The 14,508-nt window shown below is 44.1% G+C and overlaps 1 protein-coding gene across 7 annotated transcripts in view; it reads left to right on the forward strand.

The window, feature by feature from the left end:
* The window catches only part of LOC125452780 (sodium/calcium exchanger 1-like), a 285,237-nt gene that overhangs the window by 13,952 nt on the left and 256,777 nt on the right, over positions 1–14,508 (forward strand). The gene's annotated exons all lie outside the window — the stretch shown is intronic.

The raw sequence follows: 14,508 nt of genomic DNA on the forward strand, positions 1-14,508 counted from the left end.
ATAAACTTATAAAATCCTAGCTGGATTAATTGCAGAAAGGATGTTCCCTGATGACAGAGGAGTCCAGAGGATACAAGATGGGCCATTCAGGGCTGAGATGAGGAGAAATGTCTTCACCCACGGAAAGGTGAACCTTTGTAATTTTCTGTTACAGAAAGCAAGAGGGGACACAACAGTCAATGTTTTCAAGAAGGTTGTAGGTGTAGGTCTTAGGGGTAAAATTGTCAAAGGGTTGGGCAGAAAGCGGGAAACTGACTTTGGTGATCAACCATAATTTCGAATGTTGCTGCAGCTCCAAATTCCATTTAGCGTAGATACACCCACAATGTTTTCAAGAGAGAGGGACTTTTGACCCAATGACACTGAAGGAACAGCAATATATGTGCAAGCTAGGATGGTGGGTAGCTTGGGTAGAACCTGTAGGTCATGGTGATCTCATTTCAACCACAATAGTTATCATGGTGCATTTCGACCACAATAGTTATCAAAGGGTGCTGAAACAACAAATCTGGTGCTTGGAACAAAGTTGGGATTTCCTACACTATAGACCTGGGAGAAAGCCAAGATAATAGTGGTGTATTTCTTTCTGCATATCTTTGCTACTGTTGTCTACAAAGGGAGGAGAACACTGATGATTCAGAGTGGTGGAGAATTGCAGCATCAGCCTGCAGCCTCAGTTGTACTACATCGACTCATTAATCATCACTTTTCATCACAGGGCTTTTGTGATGTAGGGCCGATTTCAAACATCACCTGCGCCAGAGGTGTGGTATAATATTGCTGAGCGGACTGATTAGAAAACGCCACTTTTAATCATTTACTGTTTTCTACTGCACCTTTAATCCATAAGCCATTTGAACTTGAGTATCGCTGAAACAAGAGACATGGTAGTGAAGCTTTAAGTCTCATGCTTATCAGAGCAGATGCAAGAATGCCAAATTTCAAAGAGAGTAGCAACTTAATTGCAAAAGAAAATATTATTGATCTGTTGTAATGTCACTTCTGATTGGCCAGGGTGTTGTCATGGAAAATATACCAGGAACCTATGATTTTATGTAATTCAAAAAAGATTTGTTGTCTGGATATGCTCATTTTTCCTGTTGATGACAGATTTTGGTGTCTGATGAATATAGTTTTTGGCAAGTTTAAGTCCTGTTCCTACTTTCTGTGTTTCTACGTTAATTCTTCTTGAAAATCCCCACCCAAAGGAAGCAGATTTGCCTTTACCCCCACATACCCCTTCTCCTGCACCCCCACCCCCACAAAGAATGCAGGGAATTGCCAGCTAGTGCTGGTCTTTATTAGTGGTTGGTTACAAACAATGACAAGCAGTGTTCAGAATTAGAGCCTGGTCCACACAAAGGTGATGCCAGCTTACACTTCTTCAAACACAGTCGTGAAAATCTGGGGTCCTTCTCCCAGAAAGAACAGTTGGTGCTGGGTGGCTGCTCAGTCCTTCAAAAGTGAGATTGATGGATTTTTGTTTAGTAATAGCAATGTGGTTTTCTGAAGTAAGCTAGGTGAATAGCAAGTGGTTTGACTGAATGGTCCACTTGTGTTTCTATGTTCAGTTCGCATGTGGCGGAAATTTATCCAAAGAAAGGTAGTACTAAAATAACTAACATTTCACAGAGGTTGTGAAATCAATTTCATGCAAATTTTCTTTTTCTGTTTTAGTATATAGATTTGCCAGTACGGCAGTTTCTTACTAGCACGACCTAAAGTAGTTGTTTTTATAGGTTTGATCTGATGGTCATGTCTGCTCTTAAACAAGGGGGTCAGTTGTCATCCTAAAGTCAATAATGCTCTGAAAATCAGGATTTAGAACTGATTCATCTGGTGTGGCTGCCCATTATTTGACAACATATCCAATGTGGCTTGGACATGGGCGTTGAATCACCTGATGTCATTTCGTTCACTTTAATGTGGTGAACAATCACGTTGAACTCTGCCAGTAATGGTTGGGCTATCCAATGGGGCACAACGAGATCTAGGTGTTCTTGTACATCAGTCAATGAAAGCAAGCATGCAGGTACAGCAGGTAGTGAAGAAAGCTAATAGCATGCTGGCCTTTATCACAAGAGGAATTGAGTATAGGAGCAAAGAGGTCCTTCTGCAGCTGTACAGGGCCCTGGTGAGACCGCACGTGGAGTATTGTGTGCAGTTTTGGTCTCCCAATTTGAGGAAGGACATTCTTGCTACTGAGGGAGTGCAGCGTAGGTTCACAAGGTCAATTCCCGGAATGGCGGGACTATCATATGTGAAAGATTGGAGCGACTGGGCTTGTATACACTTGAGTTTAGAAGGATGAGAGGGGATCTGATTGAGACATAGAAGATTATTAAGGGATTAGACACTGTGGAGGCAGGAAGCATGTTTTCGCTGATAGGTGAGTCCAGGACCAGAGGACACAGTTTAAAAATAAAGGGTAGGCCATTTAGAACAGTGTTGAGGAAAAACTTCGTCACCCAGAGAGTGGTGGATATATGGAATGCTCTGCCCCAGAAGGCAGTGGAGGCCAACTCTCTGGATGCTTTCAAGAAAGAGTTGGACAGAGCTCTTAAAGATAGTGGATTCAAGGGTTATTGGGATAAGGTAGGTACAGGATACTGATTGTGGATGATCAGCCATGATCATAATGAATGGTGGTGCTGTCTCGAAGGGCCGAATGGCCTACTCCAGCACCTATTGTCTATTGTCTCTTGAAAAGAGATCATTGGTTTCCATTTGGAGATTGCAAGAGGTTTAACAAGAGCATATTCTGGTTTGGTTTTGCATTTTTTTTCCAGTTTCACTCATTTTCATCTGAGAGGTGTTTGTTTCATTGTGAAGTGAACATAATATTGAACAACTTTGACCTCCAAGGAAAGGAGGCTCCAGATGGACCAGCTATTGAGAGTGAGTGGTCCTTGATTTGACCATAAATTGCAGGAAGAAGCGTGGTTGCTCAGAGAAAGCCGTCTTACTCATGTAGTTTGCAGACCTACACTGAGGCTTAGTGAAGTGAGATACGGTGTAGGAGGGTAATGAACTACTCAAGAGAATTGCAAAAGTTTCAGAAAACAGCTACACACTAAGATCAGTATCATTAATATGTGGCGTCATCCACTGCATTTATGGTAATCAGAACTCACCTAAATGAGTAGGCACATTCATGAGCTGCAGAGGATTTCTTTTCCAAACTATCCAGATTGATTAATTCTTGATCTCACAAGGAATCAAGGGCTATGGGGAGAGTACAGGGAAGTGCAGTTGAAATGCCTATCAGCCATGATTAAATGGTGGAGTGGACTCAATGGGCCGAATAGCCTTACTTCCACTCTAATGTCTTCTGGTCTTATGGTCTTAAATGCAGACTGGTTCTTGCAGGTCTGCACTCACTTTCCAGGTAGTCTTCGTAATGCTTATATCCTAGAGCATTCCAGCATTTTGCTCACTTAGAGAAGCACAGCACATCCCAGGCTAGTTGACAGCAAATAATAGATATGCTATAGACTTGATGGATTACCGAGCTTTGAAATCCAAGGACACCAGTGGAGACGAGAAATTACTGTAAATGCATTTCGACCACAATAGTTATCAAAGGGTGCTGAAACAACAAATCTGGTGCTTGGAACAAAGTTGGGATTTCCTACACTATAGCCCTGGGAGAAAGCCAAGATAATAGTGGTGTATTTCTTTCTGCGTATCTTTGCTGCTGTTGTCTACAAAGGGAGGAGAACACTGATGATTCAGAGTGGTGGAGAATTGCAGCATCAGCCTGCAGCTTCAGCTGTACTACATCGACTCATTAATCATCACTTTTCATCACAGGGCTTTTGTGGCGTAGGCCCGATTTCAAACATCACCTGCGCCAGAGGTGTGGTATAATATTGCTGAACGGGCTGATTAGAAAACACCACTTTTAATCATTTACTGTTTTCTACTGCACCTTTAATCCATAAGCCATTTGAACTTGAGTATCGCTGAAACAAGAGACATGGTAGTGAAGTAGTAAGTCTCATGCTTATCGGAGCAGATGCAAGAATGCCAAATTTCAAAGGGAGTAGCAACTTACATTGCAAAAGAAAATATTATTGATCTGTTGTAATGTCACTTCTGATTGGCCAGGGTGTTGTCATGGAAAATATACCAGGAACCTATGATTTTATGTAATTCAAAAAAGATTTGTTGTCTGGATATGCTCATTTTTCCTGCTGATGACAGATTTTAGCGTCTGACTAATATAGGTTTTAGCAAGTTTAAGTAAGCAACATTTTGAGCCAGACTGATGATCTTCAATTGCTTGTTAGTATGATTTTTACCCTTTTCCCATGCCTGTAAGTTGTTGCTCCCTTTGAAATTTGGCATTTTTGCATCTGTTCTGATGAGTGCAAGATGATATGTTTCATCAGTGAGCCTCCTTTTTAGGCAATACTCAGGTTCTGTACTGGAAAGCAACTACCATTTGAATTAGCTCTTTTACTCTTTAGTACATCCCGTTAAAGCAAAAGATCTAGGAGCAGAAGTAGGCCATTGAGTCCATCAAAATTATACACTATTCAATGAGATCATGGTTGATCTGATGATCCGCAATTCCATTTTCCTGCCATTTCCCCAAAACACTTGATTTGTGTACTGATTGAAAATCTGCTGTGTGAGCCTTGAATATACTTGACAAGAAAACCTCTACAGCTCTATTTGGTAAAGAATTGCATCAATTCATTCAAATTCCTGCTCACCTTTACTTGAAATGGATAACCCCTTATTTGGAGATTATACCCTTTGACCCTGTACTATCTGACAAGGGAAAACAACCTTTACGCATCAACCCTGTCAAGATCCGTAGGAATGTTGTGTATTTCAATAAGGTCTCTCATTCTTGTAAACTCCAGAGGGGACAAGTCCAGCCTTGATATCTCCTAATAAGGCTGAACCTCCATACCCAGGATCAATTTGGTGAACCTACTCTGGACTGCCTTCTATCTCAATGTACCTTTCCTTGAACAAGAGGACCGACAATGTTCATAGTATTCCAGGTGTGGTCTGACTAGTGCCTTGTGTAGATTTATCAAAACTTCCTCATTTTTATACTGCATTCCTTTTGATCTAATGGGAAACATCCCATTTGCCTTCCCTATTACCCATTTAACTTGTATGCTAGCTTACATGATATATGAACGAGGATTTCCAAATCCCTCTGTTCTGTAACTTTCTGATGTCTTTCTCCATTTATATGACATTCTGCTTAGCTATTCTTCCCGCCAAAGGGTATAACCCTACAGTTTCCCACATTTTATTCCATGTGCTACGTTTTTCCCCACTCAATTAACTTGTCTGTCCTCCGCAGACTGTTTGTGTCATCCTCACTGTTTGCCTTGCTACCTATTTTTGTATCTGTAATCTTGGTCTATAATACATTCCCTCTCCTTGTCCAAGTAACTAATACATTTTACAATTAATTGTGGCCCCAGCATTGCTCCCTGGGGCTTTCTACTAGTTACATATTGCCATCCTGAATTTGCCCCCCTTATCCCAACTCCATCTTTTGTTATTGACCACCTTCTGAAAATTCAAATATATTACAATCAGTGTTCCCCTTTATCCATTCTACGTGTTTGCTCCTCTAAAGATTGTAATTAATTTGTCAGGCAAGATTTCTCCTTCATGAGCCAAGTTGATTCTACTTGATAATTGTTAAACCTAACTACATGCTGTGCAATTGCATCCTTCATAGTCGACTCTGACATTCTTGCAATAACAGGTGTTTAGCTAACTGGCCATTAGTAACCTATTTTATCTCCTAAAAAAACAGTGCATCCTCTGTCTCTAATAGCTACTTCCTTTATTATCCTAGGGTGCATCTCATCGAGCCCAGGGGACTTAGCGGCCTTTTACCCCCATAGCACATATTCACTCGTGATATGTATTGTATTTGTTTCCTCTCCTCCTTTTGCCTTTTGAATACTTAGTAATTTTGGAATGCAGTCAGTGTCTGCTGTGAAGACTGTATATTTATTCAACTCCACGACCATTTCTTTGTTCCTCATTATTATTTCCTCAGGCCCATTTTCTAAGTGGCTCAGGTTCACTTTAGCTTCTCCCTTCATTTTTATATATTTGAAGAAGCTCTATTGTTTGTCATGATATTACCTGTAAGTTTACTCTCAACATTTGTTTTCTTCCCATTATTAATTTTGGTCTTATTTTAAACTTTTCCCAATCTTCTGAGTTAACAGTGATCATGCTTTGCTACATTGTATATTGTTCTCCTTTCATTCTGATGTTATCCTGAATTTCCTTGGTTAATCAGGGTTGGCCTATCCCCTTTTCTAGAATCCTTCTTCCTCGCTGGAATATGTTTTTGCTGTATGCTGTGAGCTAGTATATTTTAAAAAGTCATCCACTGTTCCTCAACTGTTTTTACTGCTGAACTCCTTCGCCAGTTTATTCCAGAAAGCTGTGCTGTTGATCCTTTTCAATTGTGCTTTTTTAATCTTAACACAGTTGTTTCCGAATCAAGTTTATCCCTGTCAAGCTGAATGCTAAGTTCTGCCAAGTCATGGTTAATATCAACCTTTGGCATACTCATTGATGGAGCATCCATAATTTGGCATAGGCAATTCTAAAGAGTTATAATATCTTCAGTAAAGGAATCCTTCTCATTTTAATCCAAAATGATCAGCATCTTTTTCTGAGACTTCGCTCTCTACCCATCAAGCAATTCACCGTCTTCCATGTTTCAATGAGATCACCTCTCAAGCTCCCAAATTCCAGTGCATGAGTGATAATGAGAACTGCAGATGCTGGAGAATCCAAGATGAGAAAGTGTGAAGCTGGATGAACACAGCAGGCCAAGCAACATCTCAGGAGCACAAAAGCTGACGTTTCAGGCCTAGACCCTTCATCAGAGAGAGGGATGGGGAGAGGGAACTGGAATAAATAGGGAGAGAGGGGAAGGCCGACCGAAGATGGAGAGAAAAGAAGATAGGCAGAGAGGAGAGTATAGGTTAGGAGGTAGGGAGAGGATAGGTCAGTCCAGGGAAGACGGACAGGTCAAGGAGGTGGGATGAGGTGGTAGGTGGGAAATGGAGGTGCGGCTTAAGGTTGGAGGAAGGGATGGGTGAGAGGAAGAATAGGTTAGGGAAGCGGAGACAGGCTGGGCTGGTTTTGGGATGCAGTGGGGGGAGGGGATGAGCTGGGCTGGTTTTGTGATGCAGTGGGGGAAGGGGAGATTTTGAAGCTTGTGAAGTGCACATTGATACCATTGGGCTGCAGGGTTCCCAAGCGGAATATGAGTTGTTGTTCTTGCAGCCCTAGGGTGGCATCAGTGTGGCACTGCAGGAGGCCCATGATAGACATGTCGTCTAAGGAATGGGAGGGCGAGTTAAAATGGTTCACGACTGGGAGGTGCAGTTGTTTGTTGCGAACCGAGTGGGGGTGTTCTGCAAAGTGGTCCCAAGCCACCACTTGGTTTCCCCAATGTAGAGGAAGCCACACCGGGAACAATGGATACAGTATACCACATTGGCAGATATGCAGGTGAACATCCTCTTGATATGGAAGGTCATCTTGGGGCCTGGGATAGGGGTGAGGGAGGAGGTGTGGGGGCAAGTGTAACACTTCCTGCGGCTGCAGGGGAAGGCGCCGGGTGTGGTGGGGTTGGAGGGGAGTGTGGAGCAGACAAGGGAGTCGCTGAGAGAGTCGTCTCTCCGGAAGGCAGACAAGGGTGGGGATGGAAAAATGTCTTGGGTGGTGGGGTCGGATTGTAGATGGCGGAAGTGTTGGAGGATGATACGTTGTATCCAGAGGTCGGTGGGGTGGTATGTGAGAACAAGGGGGATCCTCTGGGGGCAGATGCAGGGTGTGAGGGATGTGTTGCGGGAAATGCGGGAGACGCCGTCAAGGGAGTTCTCGACCATTGCGGGGGGAAAGTTGCGGTCCTTGAAGAACATGGACATCTGGGATGTGTGGGAGTGGAATGCCTCATCCTGGGAGCAGATGCGGCGGAGGAGTTGGGAATAGGGGATGGAATTTTTGCAGGAGGGTGGCTGGGAGGAGGTGTATTCTAGGTAGCTGTGGGAGTCAGTGGGCTTGAAATAGATATCAGTTTCTAGATGGTGACTTGAGATGGAGACTGAGAGGTCCAGTAAGGTGAGGGATGTATTGGAGATGGCCCAGGTGAACTTGAGGTTGGGGTGGAAGTTGTTGGTGAAGTGTATGATCTGTTCGAGCTCCTCGGGGGAGCAAGAGGCAGCGCCCATACAGTCTTCAATGTAACGGAAGAAGAGGTGGGGTTTGGGGCCTGTGTAGGTGCGGAAGAGGGACTGTTCCACGTAACCTACAAAGAGGCAGGCATAGCTTGGGCCCATGCGTGTACCCATGGCCACCTCCTTTGTCTGTAGGAAGTGGGAGGAATCGAAAGAGAAGTTGTGGAGGATGAGGATGAGTTTGGCTAGGCGGATGAGGGTGTCGGTGGAGGGGCATTGGTCGGGCCTGCAGGACAGGAAGAAGCGGAGGGCCTTGAGGCCATCTGCATGAGGAATACAGGTGTATAGGGACTGGACGTCCATGGTAAAAATGAGGTGTTGGGGGCCAGGGAATTGGAAGTCCTGGAGGAGGTGGAGGGTGTGGGTTGTGTCACGGACGTAGGTAGGGAGTTCCTGGACCAAAGGGGAGGAAATGGAGTCCAGATAGGTGGAGATGAGTTCGGTGGGGCAGGAACAGGCTGAGACAATGGGTCGACCAGGGCAGGCAGGTTTGTGGATTTTGGGAAGGAGATAGAAACGGGCCGTGCGGGGTTGGGGAACAATGAGGTTGGAGGCTGTGGGTGAGAGGTCCCCTGAGGTGATGAGGTCATGGATGGTGTTGGAGCTGATGGTTTGGTGCTCGGGGGTGGGGTCATGGTCAAGGGGCCGGTGGGAGGAGGTGTCGGAGAGTTGGCGTTTGGCCTCAGCGATGTAGAGGTCAGTGCGCCATTCTACAACTGCGCCTCCCTTGTCTGCGGGTTTGATGGTGAGGTTGGGGTTGGAGCGGAGGGCTGCCTGTTCTGTGGGGGAGAGGTTGGAGTGGGTGCGAGTGGTGCAGATGTTGAGGCGGTTGATGTCTCGACGGCAGTTGGAGATGAAGAGGTCAGGGGAGGGTAGGAGGAGCTCGAACAGTTCATCCACTTCACCAACACCATGCACCCGAACCTCAAGTTCACCTGGGCCATCTCCAACACATCCCTCACCTTCCTGGACCTCTCAGTCTCCATCTCAGGTAACCATCTAGAAACTGATGTCCATTTCAAGCCCACTGACTCGCACAGCTACCTAGAATACGCCTCCTCCCACCCACCCTCCTGCAAAAATTCCATCCCCTATTCCCAATTCCTCGACCTCCGCTGCATCTGCTCCCAGGATGAGGCATTCCATTCCTGCTCATCCCAGATGTCCACGTTCTTCAAGGACCATAACTTGCCCCCCGCAGTGGTCGAGAACTCCCTTGACTGCGTCTCCCGCATTTCCCGCAACACATTCCTCACACCCTGCCCCCGCCACAACCGCCCCCAGAAGACCCCCCTTGTTCTCACATACCACCCCACCGACCTCTGGATACAACGTATCATCCTCCAACACTTACGCCATCTACAATCCGACCCCACCACCCAAGCTATTTTTCCATCCCCACCATTGTCTGCCTTCCGGAGAGACCACTCTCTCCGCTACTCCCTTGTCTGCTCCACACTCCCCTCCATACCCACCACACCCGGCACCTTCCCCTGCAGCCGCAGGAAGTGCTCCACTTGCCTGCACACCTCCTCCCTCACCCCTATCCCAGGCCCCAAGATGACCTTCCATATCAAGAGGATGTTCACCTGCATATCTGCCAATGTGGTATATTGTATCCATTGTACCCGGTGTGGCTGCCTCTACATTGTGGAAACCAAGCGGAAGCTTGGGGACCGCTTTGCAGAACGCCTCCGCTCGGTTCACAACAAACAACTGCATCTCCCAGTTGCAAACCATTTTAACTCGCCCTCCCATTCCTTAGACGACATGTCCATCATGGGCCACCTGCACTGCCACACTGATGCCACCCGAAGGTTGCGAGAATAGCAACTCATATTCTGCTTGAGAACCCTGCAGCTCAATGTGGACTTCACAAGCTTCAAAATCTCCCCTTTCCCCACTGCATCCCAAAACCAGCCCAGTTCTTCCCCTCCCCCTGCTGCATCACAAAACCAGCCCAACTTCGTCTCCTCCCCCCACTGCATCCCAAAACCAGCCCAGCCTGTCTCCGCTTCCCTAACCTGTTCTTCCTCTCACCCATCCTTTCCTCCCACCTCAAGCCGCACCTCCATTTCTCACCTACCACCTCAATCCACCTCCTTGACATCTATCCTGTCCCTACCTCCTCGCCTATACTCTCCTCTCTACCTATCTTCTTTTCTCTCCATCTTTGGTCGGCCTCCCCCTCCCTCCCTATTTATTCCAGTTCCCTCTCCCCATCCCCCTCTCTGATGAAGGTTCTAGGCCCGAAATGTCAGCTTTTGTGCTCCTGAGATGCTGCTTGGCCTTCTGTGTTCATCCAGCTTCACACTTCGTTAAATTCCAGTGCATAGTGCCCCAATTTACTCATTCGGTCATCCAAGGAACCAACTTAGTAGACTTTTGTTCTACTGCTTACAATGCAAACATTTCCTTTCTTAAGTACGAGGAGCAAAACTGTACACTGTGCTCTGGTTGTGATCTTGTCAAAGATTTATACAGCTGTATCAAGAGTTTTTTACTGTTATGGTCAAATCCCATGTATTAAAGGCCAACAGGTGACCTGCCTTTTCAACTGTTTAATATGCTGTGTGCTAACTTTGTGTTCATGGAACATAAATCGTCGAACAGTCCAGCGCAGTACAGGCCCTTCAGCTCTTGATGTTGTACCGACCTATTATCCTACTAAGATCAATCTACCCTGCTTACCCTACATTTTACTGTTCTCCATATGCCTATCTAAGAGTTGCTTGAAAGTCTCTAAAGTATCTGACTCCACTATCACTGCTGGCAGCGTATTCCACACACCCACCACTCTCTATGTGAAGAACCTACCTCTGACATCTTCCCTATACCTTCCTCAGTCACCTTTAAAATTGTGCCTCCTCGTAATAGTCATTTCTGCCCTGGGAAATGTCTCTCCCTATCCACTGTACCTATGCCTCTCAGCATCTTGTCATCCTCTGTCAAGTCACCTCTCATTCTTCTTTGCTCCAATGAAAAAGCCCCTAGCTCCATCAATGTTTCCTCATAAGACCTGCCCTCCAGTCTAGGCAGCATCCTGGTAAATCTCCTTTGTACCAGCTTCCACATTTTTCCCGTAATGAGGTGACTGGAACTGAACACAATATTCCAAGTATGAGTGCATTCAAATGCTTAACAAATTTTAAGAAAATATCATGCTTTTCAATTCTTATAGGCAAATTGGACAATCTAACATTTCCCATATTGAACTCCATCTGTTTTTCACTCATTTGATCTGCCTATATCTCTTTCTGGCCTCTTTGTGTCACCCAGTTCAAAGCTCAATTCTCTTCACACTCCTCTAGCCTGGATGCCAGTTTCTGTGCCAGTGTGTATGCATAGAAAGGACTGAAAACTGCTGATATTGAAAAGGACTGATGGTGGATCAGAATGAGGGTGATCCCCTTTGATTTCTCGCAGCAAGACCTAAATTATAGAGAGACTAAGAGAAAATTGGAAATGCTTTAGGGTCAGGAACTAATGGGAAGGTAGTGCAAAAACAAATACAGCAACATAATTCCACACTTGTACATGTGATTTCCTAACAACAGGATAGGTTAAAGGAATTAAAGTATGCACTACGTCATGCTGGACTCCAGCCATGCTATGCTTAACATTTGCCTGCTGACTGCTTTCATTATCTCCCAGGCTTCGTCTTCTAACTGATTAAGGATCTGCTCAAAAGCTGTCTTTGCCCTCAAGTTTGATTGGCTTGGAAGAAGATAAATGTAATATCTCATCTGAGCAAAAGAGATAACAAGAAATCAGTTGTACCCTTTGTCGTTGGGATAAGCTAATAGGACACTTTCTGGCAGAGCATCTATGCTCTGGAGCCGGCATTCTTAAATAGTGCCTTACTGATCTGCTGCAGCATCATACATGCAACCCTTCTCTGGGGAAGCAGGCCTGACTTCAGATCTTCACCCATCCTATTAGAATCTCCATTGGCAGTCCCTGTAGAAGACATTTATCACAGGAAGTTTCAAAACCACTACAACTTTTTTTTCCAATTTTAAGAGGTCAGTGCCAGCATCAAATCTGCCAGTTATCCTGTTCCCCAAAGCTACAAGCTGCCAGTCAAAATTACTAATGTACAGGCAGTGCACTTAATAGATTGAATTGAAGCTTGACTATCAAAATGATTTGCACTTTATGCTGGTGATATCATGTAGGCATTCAGATCGTCTTGTTCCCTGCCTTCTGCAATGTACAAGGAAATCCAACCACTGTATGAAAATGGTGTTTTTGAAGATTCTCTCTCTTAAATTTTGAAACCAGATTGTGTGTGTTACATTTAATCTTACTGTAATTTACTTGTAGGCAAATTTATTTAAGATAAAAACAATTTATTAAAATTTATAGTGAAGTCTGACATTCAGCACAGACAATAATATGTTTTATGTTATGTGTACTCGATTTGAAGTTGTGATAAAGGAAAATGCAGTTATTTAATTTCCATTTGACAGGCTGTTTAGAAATATGGATTTATTGTTGAAACTCAGTTTTGTGGAAGAATAAATAATACACATTGTAGCAAGGATCAAATTGCCTATTATGAGCTGGCTCTTGTGGTAGTCTAGCAACATTAAAACACTGCGTGCAGTCATCATAAACAACTATGTTTCTTTATCTTCACTTCAGGAATAACTAATTTTCAGTCAGCAGATGTATGTGCATTCATTGTAAAATGCATTTTCCTTACTTTTATTGAATAAAGATAATGCATTTTTAGTAATGCACGCTGAACTTGTCACTTCATGAAGCTTTTGCTTTGAGGTATATAAATGCAGGAAGGCTCCTGGTCTACCCAAAGTAATATCTCACTGGGCATGCAGAAACATTTAGACACTGCTGCAATCATACTTTAAATAGTGGCTGCTTCATAGTCAGCATTAGTGGAGCTTAAGGAATACATAATTTGTATAATCTTTGGCTAATTCTATTTCTGAAGAATTCACACCGAAGACCGATAACCAGAATTAGACACAGTTCTCCCATTAGGATGAAATAACAAATTGACTCAGCTTCTGGAGCATGAGAACATGATGAAGGAAATGATTCAAGGAAGATTGATCAGATGTAGACCAAGGGCAAGAAAAAGATTGATGATGTTAGACAAATTGAAATTAAAAATGGGAGCCGACTGCAAGCAGTTGGAGGGGAAAGATCAAGACTGTGAGATGTCAAGAAATGTACAGGAGGGACTGTCCTTAAGCAGATGACTACTCTCTTTATAACTTCCTTTCTTTCATGTGCTGTGCTTCAATTTATAAAGCTAAGGATTTTGTATTGCCGTGATATATTCATCACATTCTCCAGGTTCTCCGGCCATTCAACAGTTTTTGGTAATATACTCCTAGGTCTTTTATGTATACACACCTTTTTGAAGCGTACCTTAGCTGTTTTGCTTTTCCTGATTCCTCCTACCAAAATGCATCACTTTGCATTTCTCTCCTTAAATTGTGTCTGAATGGATGCACTCATTCCATAAGCCTGCCTATGTCTTCATAAATTCTTTTCGCAACCCTTCTCACAGTACTAGGAAGTATAGTTTTTTTGATTTACTTGTGTGATGTGGGCATCACTGAATGGCCAGCAGTTATTGCATGTCCCTAATTGTCCTTGAGAAATTGGTGTTGAGCCGCCTTCTTGAACCACAGCAGTCTACATGCTTTCAGTTGACCTACAGTGTCCTCGGGAGGGAATTCAAGGATTTGACCCGCGAGTTAGGTTTGTTTTTCAGAGACCCTCATGGACTTGATGCATGAACACGACACTGACCTGGTTACAAAAACACAATCCTTTATTTAAGCAAGTACAAGCTGCAGAGGATCACTGTATGCAACTTGGCACAGAGTGCTGAGTATCGTGAGCTATTCTGTCCGAACAGGGGACAGTGCCCGCTTTTATACCCTTGGAATTGGCAGGTACGTAAAATAAGTACTACTTCTGAGAACAGGATACAGCTTTGATTGTCACGAAGTGTATGATAATGACACAATGCGATTTCAAGTGGTGACAACTGCCTGGATTGATCAAAGGTCACTGACCTGGCCATCTCAGCATAAACAGGGGTAGGCAGCAGTGTGGGTAGAGCCATAAAGATTACAAAGCTTAATGCCATTTGTTTTTACAAATGTTTCACATCCCAATAATGTTTGACATCTAATCCTGTTTGGGCAGGAAGTTGAGACAGTGTTCACATACCCTCCTTATAAGCATAAAAATTCGTAGGATGTTAACCCTTTAACAT

This window comes from Stegostoma tigrinum, chromosome 4 (assembly GCF_030684315.1).
Source record: "Stegostoma tigrinum isolate sSteTig4 chromosome 4, sSteTig4.hap1, whole genome shotgun sequence".
Classification (NCBI taxonomy): Eukaryota; Metazoa; Chordata; class Chondrichthyes; order Orectolobiformes; family Stegostomatidae; genus Stegostoma; species Stegostoma tigrinum.